We start from the raw sequence: 16381 nt of genomic DNA, 5'->3' as shown, positions 1-16381 counted from the left end.
CTGATATTTATTTTGGCCTGTCTCCTAAGGAGGTCAGTGTAGTAGGTGTCATTAAAAAGAACTCAAAATGCAGATCACTCATACTGTTCTTACTAAAACAAATTTAAATTCATTTCAAAATGTGAAATTTGTATAGGCCTATTCTGTAAATAGCTTTTTAATTTTTATCTTAATTAATTCTTAGTTTTTCATTTTTGTCTTATCTTTCTAAATTATGTTTCATTTATTCACTGTTTCTGAAACTGCTGCAACATGCAAATATTCCCAGCGCAGGATCAGTTTTATTTTATTTTAATCATGTCAGGTTCATAAACAATCTCCATCTAACCATTTTTAGGTGCACACATTTGCATATTTATATAATATATTTATAATATATGCTTAATATAATATGAAATACTCTACTCTACGAAATACTAAATAGTAACCTGACAGCCCAAATTTGAAAATTGAATATTTAAAATAAAAAAGTAATTTATGTGTGGTTGTTTTTTTTTCATTTTATCTTCTTTTACGATATATCTATAAGAAATTGGTTTAAGGAAGTGTAGCTTCAGGCTTAAAATGTTTATCTATCCTAATATGCTGCTAAAACATGTTTCTTAGAGACCAGTGGCCTGGGGCCAGTTGTTTTGTCAGAGGGGCACATTCAATCCGGAACAAAAGAGACGAAGGCAATGTTCAAGCTTTCAAATATCTTGTTTAGTATATAACAATTGTTTGTTTCAGGTTTTGGTCCTGATGGGCCGCAGCCTCCTGCCAGAGGGGGCAGACTGAAACAGTTTGTGTCCGGGAGACTAGTTTGTGCCTCAGAGTCCTGGAGGCATACAGGTCCTGAAGAGATGGAAGGAGACAGCCAATCACCTTCTCTGCAAGAGGTAACACACACAGAGCTGCAGGACGACAGTGGACATAATTTGATAAATGCTGCCACCTTGTGGTTGAAAGAGACTTTGTACAAAGAGGCAAAGATAAACACATTTTTCAGATGTAACAAAGTTCCACCATCTTTTCTACACCATGCATCACTATGCCAGTCTTCTTTATTTGTAAACACTTTTTTTCAACATGTTTCTTAGAGAGCTTGCACATCCCTGCACATCCCTGCACAAACTAGACTTTGCTATTAGTACATATCCTTTAATAATCTCTTGACCTTCAGTACTTGTTTTCTACATACTACAGTTTTTGGTATGTACCAAGATACAAAAGAAAATTCCTTGGATGTGTAAAACCTTGTTGGCAAAAAAGTATCTGATTTTGATTCTTCTTTAGTAAGTTAGTAAGTAAGTTTCTACACATTTTCAGAATGGATTCATCTGTCCCAGTCCACCCTCAGTGAGAGATCATATCTGTGATCAGCCTGTTGCCTTACACAGCTGTGTAACCACATCTGGTCTGAATCTGGTGGGTAGACATGGGAAACATATGAAGGTGTGTCCATGTGTGAGTGAGATTTTCATGTAACGTTAGTTAATTGCTGTTTTTTCCTCTAAAATGCTATTTGAGAGGTTAACATTTCATTGATTATCATGGCCTGATGTTAGGTTAAATAAGTTGACTTAACAATAACTAACGTTAACTAACTTAATGTTATCGCTAATGTTACCTTAAGAGTCGATCATTTTAGCTTTGGGGACGCAAAATTGATCCCGTAGTAAAAGAGAAGGTCATACATTTTGACAGTGGTGCTAACTTATGTGTTTGGCTAACGTTAAACTCAGTCCGTCTGTAAATTAACGTTGGGGCACTAACACCTTAACCAGTCAGCCTCTGTAGTCGACCCTTTGTTGTTTTTCAGTTAGTTAACACTAACGTTAACGTTCAAGAGGGCCCAAGAGTCTAACAGGTCACAGATGAGATTGAAGCGATCAAAGTTTACAACATATTTAACGTTAAACATATTAGCTAACATGCATGATTTGTAACAGTAAAGTTATAACATTAACGGTATGGAATAACAAATAAAGTCTGGTAATGTTAAAGTCGATGGTGGTTGGGGTGGATCAACATTAACTTTGATGAAGATTAACGTTATCCAAAAGTCATTGATCTCCTTGTTTTAATTAACAGCCTGTAACGTTTGAACTGAATAAACGGCTGATTATTGTTTTGTTTGTCCAACGTTCTAAAGCTCTTACGTTATATTTTAAACCGCTAGCTAACACTTAGCCACCTGACGCTAACTTTACTTCAACTTTACCATTTGGCTAAGTCACTGGTGAATTTAACCTGAACAAACTTTCATCAATTGTTAAATATTTGGGCCGAGTTTCTTATTTTTGGATATGCTATTCATGTGTATCAGGTGACAGAACTATCAAAGGCTAGTTACCTTGTAGCATCTAAGGAGCTAATGTTATTTTAGCTTACAGTAACTTCAAGTTATTAAATCACTGTAACGTTACCTGTTGTTTACCTTCATATTTATTCAGAGTTGAACTGAACATTTTCAACAAGTCCTGTCCCATTCCCCCACTACTGAACAAAATCTCTTATTTCCAATCTTAAATGTTGTCAGGTATGCCAGTCTGCATATGCAAAAACATAACGTTATAAGTTTATAAAATATTATGGATTACAGTACACAGTGCAAATTAGTTCCACCTTCACCAGTAAACCCTGAAATGTAGCTTACACATTAATGTATAAGTAATATACACAGGGGAAGTTTCTGCAGAAGAGTAGTTTTAGTTTTGATACTTAGGCTATTAACTAAGGACTTCTTTCTTGTAATGAAGTATTTTTGTAGTGTAGTATTATCCTCTCTTCACCTCTATCTAAGACTTTGCCCTCCCTTCAGAGAAAAGGTACTCATGACTGATTCTGAGGGACAGGAGGAGGAGCCGGGGGAGGTGGCGCTCACTGTCCCAGAAAAAGTTCCCAATTCAAACTGTGTCTCCAAGGAGGAGGAGCAACCCTACCCCGACTTGTCCCCTGTGGTTTGTCACTGCTTGAAACAAACAACAATACCCCGTAACTGGTGTCTTCAAATGACCCACACACCATATCCTTTTTTACTGCTAGGAGTCTAAAAATGCCAAAAATGTATGTGTAGTAGTAATAATAATAATAATAATAATAATACAAAGAAATTTCAAGCTTTATTACATATCATACTATTAAAATATTTCTGAGTGTATCTAAAGGATTCACAGGCATCTTTTTCTCACCAGTCTGACTGACAGATTAAAACTTTACGACACTGTAGAAAATCGGCCATCATTAATCCCCTCAGGTTCTTCTAGAATGTAATCCTCCTTTGTTGATGAATTATATGAATGAATATGATCTCTCCTCCAGTGTGTTATAACCTTAACCTCTTCCTCCACGTGGTTGGGAATTGTGTCCACACTGATGATCCTGCTTAACTGTGTGACTCTGGCCATGTACAAGCCCTGTGAAGAGACAAACATCATCCTAGAGGTCAGTGTGAGCCCTGCACTGTTATTAGTGGACACTGGCAGTGGAATGTACATTTACTGCGTCATTGGCACATTTTAAATTCAATTAAAAGTGTTTTTAATCTGCATTTCCGTCCTCTTAGGAAAACACACCTTTCAAAACTGTTTCAAACTGTTTACCTCAGTTTCTATTTCTGCAGTGTGTCCAGATACCTGTTCTGTGATCTTTCATTGGCTACATGGTGTATCTGTAAATAAAGAGACAAAAAAAAAGTGGCCATATCACGTTACATTTGAGACCAGCTAAATTATTAACATAAAAGGCTAAAGATAATCAAAATGTGCTTCTCTATTAGTAACAATAGTACTTTGTCACCATTGTTGTTTCTGCTGTATGTTTAATGGTACATTTTTTTCTTTTATCTTGTTTGGCCAGGTATTGGATGATTTATTTTTTGCTTTCTTTATGGTGGAAATGCTCATCAATATGGTGGCCCTGGGAGTCTTTGGCCATGAACGAAGTTACTTGAGCAACAACTGGAACAAGTTTGACTTGGCAAAGTTAGTATCCCACAATGCCTATGGCTCACTCGGACAAATCACTCTGCGTTTCCTTGGTCACCTTAGGAAAGCATCATATTTAATTTCTCAGTTTTAAGCGGGACTCTGACTTTCTAACCGGAAAAACTATAAAGTTTGGACAGCTTTGGTCGAACTGGCCTGAAGTTTTGACTATATTTTAGAAAAGGCATTCCTCAAAAAAGTGTTTGAACCATCAACCTCTTATGTTTTTATATTCAGTATTAGAATGTGTGTTATACAATTTATGAAAAATAAGACTCATCTCCCTGTTTCTGTCTGCAACTGTCCCTTCAGGATGTTGGATTTTATTCTGGCTACTTTTGGTATCCGCTTACCAATCTGTACGGCGCTCAGGCCAATGCGACTGATCGGCAGAGTATCAAGTAAGTCATAACTTTAATGAGTCCTGTCAGAAACTAGCTAGACTTTACCCAACACACCTACGAAGCAGTTGACCAATCACAACAGAGTGGACAAGCTCACCATTCAGAGCAGACTGGGATTTTTAGTGTTTTATAAAATGCTAAAGGTAGGTATTTTATCTTTATACATTTATTTGAGGGGTATTTTTTTATTTCGGTCAGTAATTAGCCATGTACAAAATGGAATTCAAGAACTACTGCATGCTGTGTACTATGATGTACTATATTTAATAAAAACAATGCACAACTTCTGGGCGGCACGGTGGTGCAGAGCCCCACAGCAAGAAGGACGTGGGTTCAAACCCCGGTTTCCCTGGGCTTTCTGTTTGGAGTTTGCATGGGTTCTCTCTGGGTGCTCCGGCTTCCTCCCACCATCCAAAGACATGCGGACTATGCGGATGTCAGCTGGGATTGGCTCCAGCGACCCTGTACGCAGGATAAGCGGTTGACGATGGAACTTTGCTTCTGAAATTTTGTAGCATACCTACGTATGATTTTTAATACAAATTCTGAATATTAATATTTCAGAAATATTAATTCATAAATCCTCATTAGGGAAGCACCGGAAATTCAGTTCGCCCAGGGTCTCCGGACTCCCTAAGTAATGTTATGGTTTTAATAATTACACAATTATTCCTAGTGATCAGTTAGTAGTGATTGCTTAATCATTTCTATAAAATCAGTCAGTCAATCCAGGTAACTTACAAAACTCCGCTGTTTTGTTTGTCTGGCCTCTTGGGGCGTGTCCCCAGGGGGCTTGGCTTCCGGTCTCCTCCCAGACTTCAGTGTATTAACTTTTAATATGATCCTGAAGACTATATGAACGTATTTTAATCAAATACCTCTCCACAATGGAACCATAGATGTCAAACAGTTATACTGTTCTTAGTTTTAAGCATTCGATAAAAAGGGAAAACAATTGTCAGTAGTTAGACATAAAAAGTGTTTTAACATTTCGGAGAGTCCACGTCGGATTAATAAACTGTTGTGGAAATTGTATTCCTGTTGAGGGGTTGAGCAAATAATTGAGTTACAACCAACCGTTGTCTTTGAAGAATTTATTTAACTAAAGAGAATAAACAGAGAAGTACTACAACCCAAATATAGCTGGTCCAGAGACCTGCCGCCAAGGGCAGTTTCGGGCGTCTGGCCCGGAGCAAAGCGATGCATAATCATATACACAGTCTAGGTTTCTATGTTTTGGCGAACACAGATCCTCTCTCGGCCTTGAATGAACATTCCAGGAGAGGAGAGAAACAACAAGAGGGGGGTAAACACCAAAACAATCTCACAGCTCTGACCTAAACCCTAGTAAATGTGGACGGACTAGTAATAGTAATAGTAATAATAATGATATTATTTTAAGATCATACATAGTAGATTAAATGTAAGAGGACACAATTTTCTGCCATAACAGAAAGCTAGCTTCCTGGATAATATTGGCTGTTAAACATTCGTACTTAAATATATATATATAAGCAAGTTACACGAACATGGCATCGTATTATGAACAATGAAATACAGAGTAATACATTAAACAGCAGGGGCGGCATTTCAGAACGATGGCATGTAATACTTAGTTTGTCCTCTTGGGGGACTCTTGTTCCATGAGAGGAGTCTGAAGATCACGTTGATTATTTCTTTAAAACAATCATTTGCTCAAGAGCTGGGGAAATTAGTTATTTAACATTACATTCAAGCTGGGAAATTAATCAAGTAGCACAGGATAACATTTCTGGAGGAGTATAAGAAGTGTTGGGAATAAAGCATTGGTTAAAAACATCACTTAAACGAATGTCAGGAATCATTGCTGAAAATTAAAGAGCACTGCAAAATGAACTTCTATGGATTCTTCTTTACAATAGCAACAACACAGTAATATAACTACTCAAATGGAAGTGGAGAGACCTGCTAAGTATTTAACAAAGATTATTTACGTAAATCAATAAGGCAAGTATTAAGGAGAACATTCTTGTTCCCGCAAAGAATTGTGGGCTGTCCTCCTCTGGTGTTCTGGAGTTTCTCACCAATTCACATCTGGGTGTGAAGATGAGAATATCCTTTGATGTGAGGTAATTAAAGAAAGAGGGAAGGTCATTTGCCAAGGTTACGTGTGTTGAGGGGCAGTATAGGGTTTCCTGCCCTCCTTCCAAAAGAGTTCTGAGGAGAAAGTTAGTTTCTGGTTAGTGATGATATTGTCATTTTAACAGTCAGGGCATCGAGTTTTATCTCAGCTTCACCAGAGGTGGTAAGTTTTACAATCTAACTGCCCAAAACAGCACTTAGGGAAAGCAAACCTTTCACTTGGGTCAGGCTGTCTGTTGAGGGGGAAATATCTCAACCCCCACCCCTTCCTCAGGGAGAGACAGAGAGTTTTGGAATCTCTTCTTGGCATAAAATAATTAAAACATCCATTACAATGAGAGTCAGATCCAAATGCATGTGGATTCAAACTGACTTTTCTCCTGCAAGGGCACAGCACAGACAGGGCAGCAAGTGCCCATGTCTGCATTCGTACTACAGTATATGCTTGTGTGTGTGTGTCTGTGTGTCTGTGTGTCTTTGACGTGAAATATTGGTAAAAATACATTGTGACGGCATCTTTTTGTGTTTTGGTGCAGGCATGCGAAGCATGGTGACAGTCCTCTTGAACACTGTGCCGTTGCTTACAAATTTTCTCCTCCTCTACCTCTTTGTCATCCACGTCTTCTCCGTTGTGGGAGTTCAGCTGTGGGCGGGGCAGCTGCTCAACCGCTGCTTCCTGGGAGAGGACATTCCTGCGTAAGGAAATTGCCTTTTTTCACATCTCTCTGGGCTAGAAGTTGCACAAATGGCCTCAATATATTGCTGTAATTTACAATTTAATATGTAATGTGATAAGCAACAACAAATCCTCACATTTATAAAGCTAGAACCAGCGAATGTTTGGTACTTTTGCATGAATAATAACTTAATAATATCCTGCCATGTAAATTTGAAGTGAGTTGTAGTATGTCAGTTAACTTATTCATGTCAAATTTTCAGTCCCACATTCTGTTTTTCTCATTTTTATTCTCAGTTTTGTGTCTATGTATCATTTAAATGATCCATTGTATGTTAGCTCTGTTTTTCTTAAGATCCTGGACAAAAACCCTGTTATGTCAAAACTAAAAGCTATGTAATGATACCTATAATACAGCAATTCTAAGCTGTTATCATTCTTTTTCTATACAGAATGTACAACGTGTCCTTGAGTCCACACTACAAGTCCAAGAATGATGAAAATTTCCCATTTATCTGTTCGCCTGATGAGAAGCATGGGATGTTACACTGCCATGATGTTCCACCTTACAAACATGGTGGGGAAACCTGCTCATTGGCTGCCCCCCACCATGTTTCAGCTCTGAATGAGTTAGTCCCTACGGGGGCTGCGGCCAGTGCCAACGCCTGTGTGAACTGGAACTTGTACTACAATGTCTGTCGCGCTGGGGACCACAACCCTCACTTGGGAGCTGTCAATTTTGATCACATCGCCAATGCCTGGTTAACCATATTCCAGGTAAGAGTGGCTTTGATATGTGCAGAAATACATTTGGATGTGGACATGTGGAAGAAAAGCATGGAGAGCAGTCAGATGTCTGTGGACTTTTCAGACATGAACTTTATGGTTCGTGTGGGACTGACGTTCTGTCTGTCATCCTCTGCTACCGGTCTATATGATTCAGCATCAAAGAGTCATAGCAAAATCTAGATGTCTATGAACGTCTTCCAGTAGCTTCAACCAAGTCCAGTTGCCCTTCATTTTAACCTTCGTTGGATAGCAAAATCTAGCTTTCCTCTGGCTGGAGAGAGCTTATTAAAATGTTGTTAAAATTTTGCCACATAGTAATATTTTCTTTGCATCCCTCTCTGTCTCTCTCTTCCCCAGGTTGTCAGGCTGGAAGGATGGACGGAGATCATGTTTTATGTTATGGATTGTTATTCCTTCTGGAGTTTCATATTTTTCATACTTGTCACCATTGTAAATACCCACTTAGTTAACAACCTTATTATTTGACCCTCCTCTTCTCAAAACACTACCTCAAAATGATGTTTTGGTATTCTTCCAGACTGATCAATTTGGTCTGTAAAGCTGGTTAAATAACTTCATTGACCTCTATGCAAATCCAACAACAGCAGCAAAATACACTGAGATTTGAGTTTTGGCCTAAAATATCATGGGTCTTGTTTTAACCAGACGAAGGACCAAACCAAACCTTTGCAGCATTTAATAAGCATTGAACCAGTGAATCCCAAACTTTCACTGTAATCCTGGCCTGCTACAGTTTTTCTTTAAATAACCTGGCTTTTTTGGAGGAGAGAAAGCCATCTGGTAACTGTACATTTAAGTTTTATGCTAAGCTCAGCAGCAGATGGGAGTTAGGTCAGAAGATCCAGTTAAGTATGCCATTATATTAATAATGTTCTGAATGCTCTAAACATATCAACTTGAGTAGGGCCATTTAGTTTCAGGATATGAAGCATTAATTGAAATATCATTTACACAGTAAGCAAAACTGTGATTTTAAAGCTACTCAAATAGAGTTATTGTTAACACTTGAACTGCAGTCCTGTTTAATGAACAACTAAACACTTTGCAGTGTTGTGTGGGTTACCTTTTCCCTGTTGGGTCTAAATGAAATTGAAGGCAGTAATCCTTGAAGAACAGTTTTGCTCTAAATAGCCACTCTTTACTTCCCCAACCAGATGGGCTCCTTTATCTTGATGAACGTGTGCGCAGTCGTCATCGCAGCCAAGTTCTCTGAGCGTATGGAAAGTGAGAAAGGAGAGCCTCAGGCCTACGCTGTGTTCATCACTAAACTCTGTGACAAGTTAACCTGCTGGCTGCAGATGATCTCGAGTAGATACAAGAGGTCAGAAAGTGTAAATGTACTATGTTGAAAGTAGCACTTAAAACACTTTGTTGAGTTTGTGGTCAGATTTGTAGTCTGCAGTGGCATGTGTGTATAACCATGTAAGATTATGTCAAAAATATTGTTTCCAGAAAAGGTTTAAATTCATTTTGGATATTACTCTTGTTCAGCGTGCTTGCTTCTTCAGGTCTCACCGTGTCTTTGTGTCTGGAGCATTTTGGTACAACATCTTGTGTTCTTAGCATGTAATCGTTTAGTTTGCATTAGAGACACAAATGAACTAATGCATTCAGAAGCAAACAAACACGCAACACACACTATCAGGGAAAAAAAATCTTAAGTCAGGCAAAGAACACCCTCTATTTTCAGTTATCGGTATATCTTGTCCTTTTACCAACAGACGTCATAACAAGGTGCACCCAAAAGGCAGGGGCAACTTGAAAAGGCCCTTATTGGTGAGTCTAGTCAGCACCTTTCTGCAGTACCACCAGCATCTGCATTGTTGCCTCAATAACGAGAGGTCACTTAACTGACTCCCCTATCTTTCATGCTCAGGCCTGGATAACCATCAAGAAAACAGCTGAGAGGACTGTCAACAGTAAACTCTTTGACCGAGTCATCATGTTTACTGTTTCCCTCAGTATACTTACCATGGCCGTAGAGCACCACGGGGAGGTGAGGAGCAAAGTCTGCTTACTACTGTATCTGTCTACTTGAGACTTCTGTACCTTTCAGGTGTGTAAGGTGAATGATAGACCTGAGCAGCTGAGTTGTAAAGTTGTAGTTAGCTCTGGCTGAGAGCTGCCTCAGCCATTTCCTGTAATTCAGGAAATTCTTCAGGTGTACCACGCAAGTAAAAGAAACCTGCATTTGGACTTAAGTATTTTGTCATAGTGGGGATGAAGAGAGATACTTTGCAAATTCTATCCTGATTGTACAACATTAGGAACCCCAACAGGAATACTAGAATGAGATAGAAACTACTTAATTTTCCTCTTCTTCCTTTATGTAAATATTCTTTCTTGCTTATTTTGTATTAATTGCTTGTCTTATCACCCTCCCCATCCTCTTTGCATTCTCACGTTCTCTTGCTTCTTCTGTCGTCCCCTCTCTCCATCTGGATCTCTGTCCTGTTTTTCTTCCTCTTGTTTCGTTTCTTCCCATCTTCTCTTCCTACAGCCTGAGGAGATGATCCATGTGTTACAGATCAGTAACCTCATCTTTTTGTTGTGGAGGCGGTCTTAAAGCTGTTGGCTCTCACGTGGAAATACTTTACGGACCGACACAACGTCCTTGACTTTGTCATTGTTGTCGTCAGGTAATATATTCCCATGCAGTCTGACTTTTGAGCTTTGCTTATTGCTTTGACTTGTAATATGTGCCGTTATTGAAATTTTCATTATATCCATACTTCATAGTTTAGTGTTGGACTCTCATTGGAGCATACCATTTTGTGTTTTTGACCTTGGCACACAAAACCTGTTGCAGTATTAAGCTAAATTCCTTGTTTCTATCATATTGGAAGTGGATGACACTGACTCAGCAATGTCAGACGTCAGTGCTTGGAATGTAATGTATCCCAGCACTAGTAACTAGTATTAGTAACAGGCTGGATTTAAATAACACTAGCATCATATTACCTATAACCTCAAGATACAGCATATTAAATCAGACAGAAGTTGCAGACTATTAAAGAGTATTAAAATGTGTCTGTTTGTGTTGTTTTTTTTCAGTTTGTGGGAGCTAATTGTTAAAACTGATGGCAGGTTGTCAGTTCTGCGGCCATTTCGCCTGCTGCAGATTGTGAAGTTGGTTCACTTCTTCCCTTACCAGGCGTAACAGCTGCAAGTAACTGAATAGTACCATGAAAGAGGCAGCCCCAGTCTGTGGATTACTGTTGTTAGTCATTTTCATTTTTAGGCAAGTACACTATGCATACACAAAAATCTATTGTAGACATACGATATTGTAATGCTGCAGGAAAACCCAAATGCTTTTCTTTCACTATAATGATGATCACCTACAGGATGCAGACATTTCAGTGATTCTGACTGGATTTTCTTGTTTCTTTGCAGTGTACTGGGTATGCAGCTGTTTGGTTGTAAACTGAAGTTCAAGACACCAGGCGGAGTCATCATCCCTGACCGAAAAAACTTTGACACCCTGCTCTGGTCCATGGTCACAGTGTTCCAGGTTAGTTTTTGACTTCACAATTTGTGCCACTGTCATTTTATTGCATCATCATGCAAGTTGTGCCTCAATCTCTGTCTCTGTTACTCTCTTTTATTAAATATATCCATCCAGCTTCTGACTCAGGAGGACTGGAATCTGGTGCTATACAAAGCCATTGCTGCTACCTCCCCATGGGCCGCTCTCTACTTTATTGCGTTCAATATCTTAGGAAAACATGTTTTTCTCAATGTTCTTGTGGGCATAGTGGTTAAGAGCTTCCACTCTTAACCATGTTCCTGTAACATTATGTTGTTCCAGGACCCCTTAACCCCCAACCAAGACTGCTCTTTCTCTCGCCCTTGGCCCAGCAAATCCACTGCGATTAACTTAGCCCCCGAGGAAGACTCTGCACCTGTAGATTCCTATGAGGACAATGTAAGTTCCTAAAAGTGAAAGTTTTCAAAGTCGGGTTTGCGACTCAACTGAGAGTTAACCCTTGGTGAACATTGACCAAGATTTACAACAATGTGAATAGGTGGTGTGATCAAAGCTGCTTTGGGAATTAACAAAATTTGACTTTGCCTCTATTCTTAGCAACATTTAGCTAGTGTACCACACCTTTTCAGTGCTGCTGTATTCTTCAGAATCTTTTTTCATGCTTTGAATAAAGAGAGGTGGCTGATTTTTCACCCCTGAGATCTTTGAACCTGATCCAGAAAGTGCGCCGCTGGTGCAAAGAGCATGAAGAGTGGTCATTCTACGTGTTGTCTCCAGAGAACAGGTGATTCTCATACACACCAAAAACACAACTAATTTCACTATCATTCTCTTAAATTCTGGTATCATTTGGCAATCTTAGTGTTTCATTCGGCCCAAATGAAATGATTGGTTGGTCTAACCGCGTGCACTCTGCCCCTGCACTCGCTGCACATGAAAATGGCTTTACTGGGAGGCCTGAAAGGAGGGGGTGGCATTTTTTTGGTTGGATGATTTCAAAGTCTCTTGCTCGTTTCTCCAACATTACTGACCTACTGCAGCTTTAATCCATCATTTTCTGCCAGGTATCAGGGTCCAGGATGCATTACATCTGATGATTAGGAATTACTGTATATACTGCTGGGAACTAAAGACAAAATATGATATACTAATAAATATGTAAATTCTTCACATCACGTGCTTTTCCATCATGCTTTCATACTCTGACCAGTAAGATGATAAAACAGGTATTAAAAGTAATCCTTTGTTTCACTGACTGTAGGTTCCGTATCTGTTGCCATCATGTGATGTCTCACAAGATGTTTGAACGCACAATTCTGCTCTTGATTCTCCTGAACTGTGTCACCATTGCTTTGGAGATGCCTGGCTCAGACCCTAAAAGCATGGTGAGACACACATATACTGCATGTAACCTACAATAACTGTTACTGCGGACAGGGTTATACTGTACAGTGAACCCTCACAGAGTGTTTGGACACACACACCTATCCAATCAAGCTGGATGTGATGTATTTAATAAAACAACTGATCTGTAATAGTAGTTTAATCAGATGTAATACAAAATTCACACAGGTTAAAAATGACTCTCTCTGCCCTTTAGGAGCGATGGTTGCTGGATTTCTCTAGTGATCTATTCTCTGCTGTCTTCCTGGTAGAGATGCTTGTTAAGGTAAGCATCAGTTTTGTTTTTTAATTGTAGAGATTTGTTTTTACCTTAAAATCTATTTTTATAGCTCAGATTTCAGATTCAGCTGATTTTCAGTGTTCTGAGGAATCTATGATGTTTTAATTTGAAATTGGTGTATTGTTGCTTTAATACCAGGTTCTAGCTCTCGGTTTGATAATTGGAAAGCAGAGCTACTTCCGGTCTTCCTGGAATATCGTGGATGGTTTCTTGGCGATTCTGTCTTCAGCCCACTTCATTATCATTCTGACCGTACCTGTAAGTTTTACGCCTAATACACATTTTTCATCATTTATTTCTGTGTATATTTGATGTTTGTTTTGATGTTTGTGTGTGTTGATGCCAGTTAACATCTTCATTTCCTGTTTGTGTGTAAGCATCCCATCTTATTTCATATTTCATATCATGTTTGTGTCTGTTTGTTTATGTTTTGTGTTTCAGGGTTATCAATCAAGCTCCGAAACTGAAGCTGGCTGTTGACGCTCTGATGGCCTCGGTTAAACCCATCAGGAACATCCTTCTCATTTGCTGTGCCTTCTTGTTTTTCTTTTTTTTTGGCATTCTTGGGGTGCAGTTAAGTTCTCTCTCTCACACACACACAACCACATAGTTTCTTTTACCCTGACTGACAATCAAGCTATAAAAAGGAACAACGTGATCCCTGGTCAGTTTTTAGTCAAGTACTCATAGTAAACGCCTCTGTTGCGAATGAACAGTGTAACAGTCTATTAGCTTGCAACTGAGATGATGTCTAATAATAACGCTGATAAAATAACGCTACAGACACTCTCTCTCTGTCTTTATCTCACACAAACACTGTAGTTGTTCAGAGGGAGGTTCTACTGCTGTGTGGGTGAGGACATAAGAAACATCACCAACAAGGCTGAATGCCTGGCGGCCAGCTACCTCTGGGTACGAAAGAAGTACAACTTTGACAACCTGCTTCAGGTACGGACTAACCTACCGAGAACACAGCAAAGGTTTTAGATTTTGTCATAAAAATCATGTTCAGCCAATCATGATCATGTGAGCATGCTGATTGGCATGCTTATTATGTAAATTATGATGAAGATTTGAAACCAGCATTTCCAATTTCCTCTTACTCTCTACAGTAACACAGTCAGATAATTACACTAGATGATGTATGCACTCACTGAGTGCTGTCTAGTTTCTTTTTAAGTTGGTTAAACAAAAGCACCATATTCATCTAACTGTAATGTAGCGTGTCTACGTATGGTTTTTAATACAAATTCTGAATATTAATATTTCAGAAATATTAACTCATAAATCAATTCCGTTTTTCGGGCACCACCGGAAACTCGGTTTGCCCAGGGTCTCCGGACTCCCTAGGTAACTTGCTAACTGGGTTTAATAATTACGTAATTATTCCAAGTGATTCAGTTAGTAGTAATTGCTTAATCATTTTTATAAAATAAGTCAATCTCATATGAAAGGACGTAAATCCTCCGTAACAGTGACCTGGAGTTAAACAATACCCACACACACAGTTCCTGTGATTTAGGAGAAATTTATTAGCTAACTAAAGTGAATCTAAATGCGGTTAAATATACATCAAAGACATAAACAATGACTAAACAAACAGAATGCAAACAATGAGTGTAATGAGTTCTATTGTGGGAAGGCTTTGACTCATAAGGGAGAAAGAGAACTAATGAACGCAGGTTATGATACTAACTCGGTTAAATTTGTCTAGGAGTTTAGGCTGGAATGGTTAAGGATTAAAGCTAATGGAATAACAGACTATTGGACATCATACCTTGGTTTTAGCCTTACTGCTTGTTGTTTCTCCAGTCGGTTGGTGTTCGGCGGCCCCACGACTAGTCAGCGCTTGGGCCTTGGTGTCTTGGTACGGCAGGACCAGCTTTTTACTAGCAGGTTGTCCAGGGGGTCCGTCTCGGTCGGGTTATTGAAGAAAACTTACAGGGATAGGCTGCTGACCTTGGCTCGGGTTATCGGTTTGATTGTCCTTTGTTACTGCTCCTGTAACTAACCACGTGGCTGGCCTCCCGACTCCGTTGTCGTGGGGAGGAGTGAGTCAAGACGAAATAAAGCTTAAAAAGAACTTGGTCGTTCTTGAATAAAAATTGCGTGACTTAACGGTCCGATAACTTCAACAAAGAGAAAATAAGATGACTTTACAAACAAAAGAAAAAGATAAATTGAATGAAAGTTTGCTGGAAGACAAAGAGAGCTTTAGAAATCTGCTGAAGAGCCGAAGTACAAGAGAAGAGAGCTAGCGCTGTTTTGTCTGTCTGGCCCCTTGGGGCGTGGCTTCCAGTCTCCTTTTAATATGGACCTAAAGGCTATATGCGCGTATTTTAATCAAATATCTTCCCACAATCAAACCTTTAATGTCAAACAGTTATACCGTTCTTAGTTTTAAGCATTTGATAAAAAGGAAAGGAAAGTTACTTAATCGTTGTAATATTATAATGGTTACCAGTTAAACACATTTTCACGATTTCAGAATGAAAGAGACTTAACTCAGTATTTCCTGGATAATATTGGCTGTTAAACATTTGTACTTAAATATATATATAAGCAAGTTACACGAACATGGCATCATATTATGAACATTGAAATACAGAATAATACATTAAACAGCAGAAGCGGCATCTCAGAATGATGGCATGTAATACTTAGTTTGTCCTCTTGGGGGACACTGGTTCCATGAGAACAATTGATCCACTCACTAGGGAAGAAATGGTTATTTAACATTAAATTCGAGCTGGAAAATGAATTAAGTAGCACAGGATAATATTTCTTTATAATATAATTTCTAAGGAAAGTTTCAGAAAGTGTTGGGAATAAAGCATTAGAATAAACATCTGGAGTTTCTCACCCCTAGGAGAGGGGCATGTTAAGAGTCCAAATTAATTTCTCTTTGGTGGGGTAGAGAGTCAAGACCGAAAAGGAAAACTTTGATGTTTGGAAGTAATCTGAAAGAGGAACTTTTTTACCACAGTTACCCTGTGTGGGGGCAGTTTAGGGTCTCCTGCCTTCCTTCCAAAAGCGTTTTGATGGGCTGATTCAGGAGAGGTTAGTCACTGGGGGGTGTTAATTTTGTCACTTTTATAGTCAGGGTAGATAAGATGCCACTCAGAATAAACAGTTTCTAGTCTTTATGTCTGAGTTTGCATGTCAAAGGTCAACTCCAGGGGAGGAGGACCTTTCACTTTAGGTTTTGGTCAGCCTGTCTCTAGTGCC

The 16381-nt window shown here is 39.0% G+C and overlaps 1 pseudogene; it reads left to right on the top strand.

The window, feature by feature from the left end:
- Positions 1-16381, top strand: part of LOC123972438 — a 33701-nt pseudogene that overhangs the window by 16463 nt on the left and 857 nt on the right.

The sequence above is a fragment of the Micropterus dolomieu genome, linkage group LG06 (assembly GCF_021292245.1).
Source record: "Micropterus dolomieu isolate WLL.071019.BEF.003 ecotype Adirondacks linkage group LG06, ASM2129224v1, whole genome shotgun sequence".
Taxonomy (NCBI): Eukaryota; Metazoa; Chordata; class Actinopteri; order Centrarchiformes; family Centrarchidae; genus Micropterus; species Micropterus dolomieu.
The sequence above is the reverse complement of the archived record's forward strand: the minus strand, read 5'-3'. Positions and strand labels throughout refer to the sequence as shown.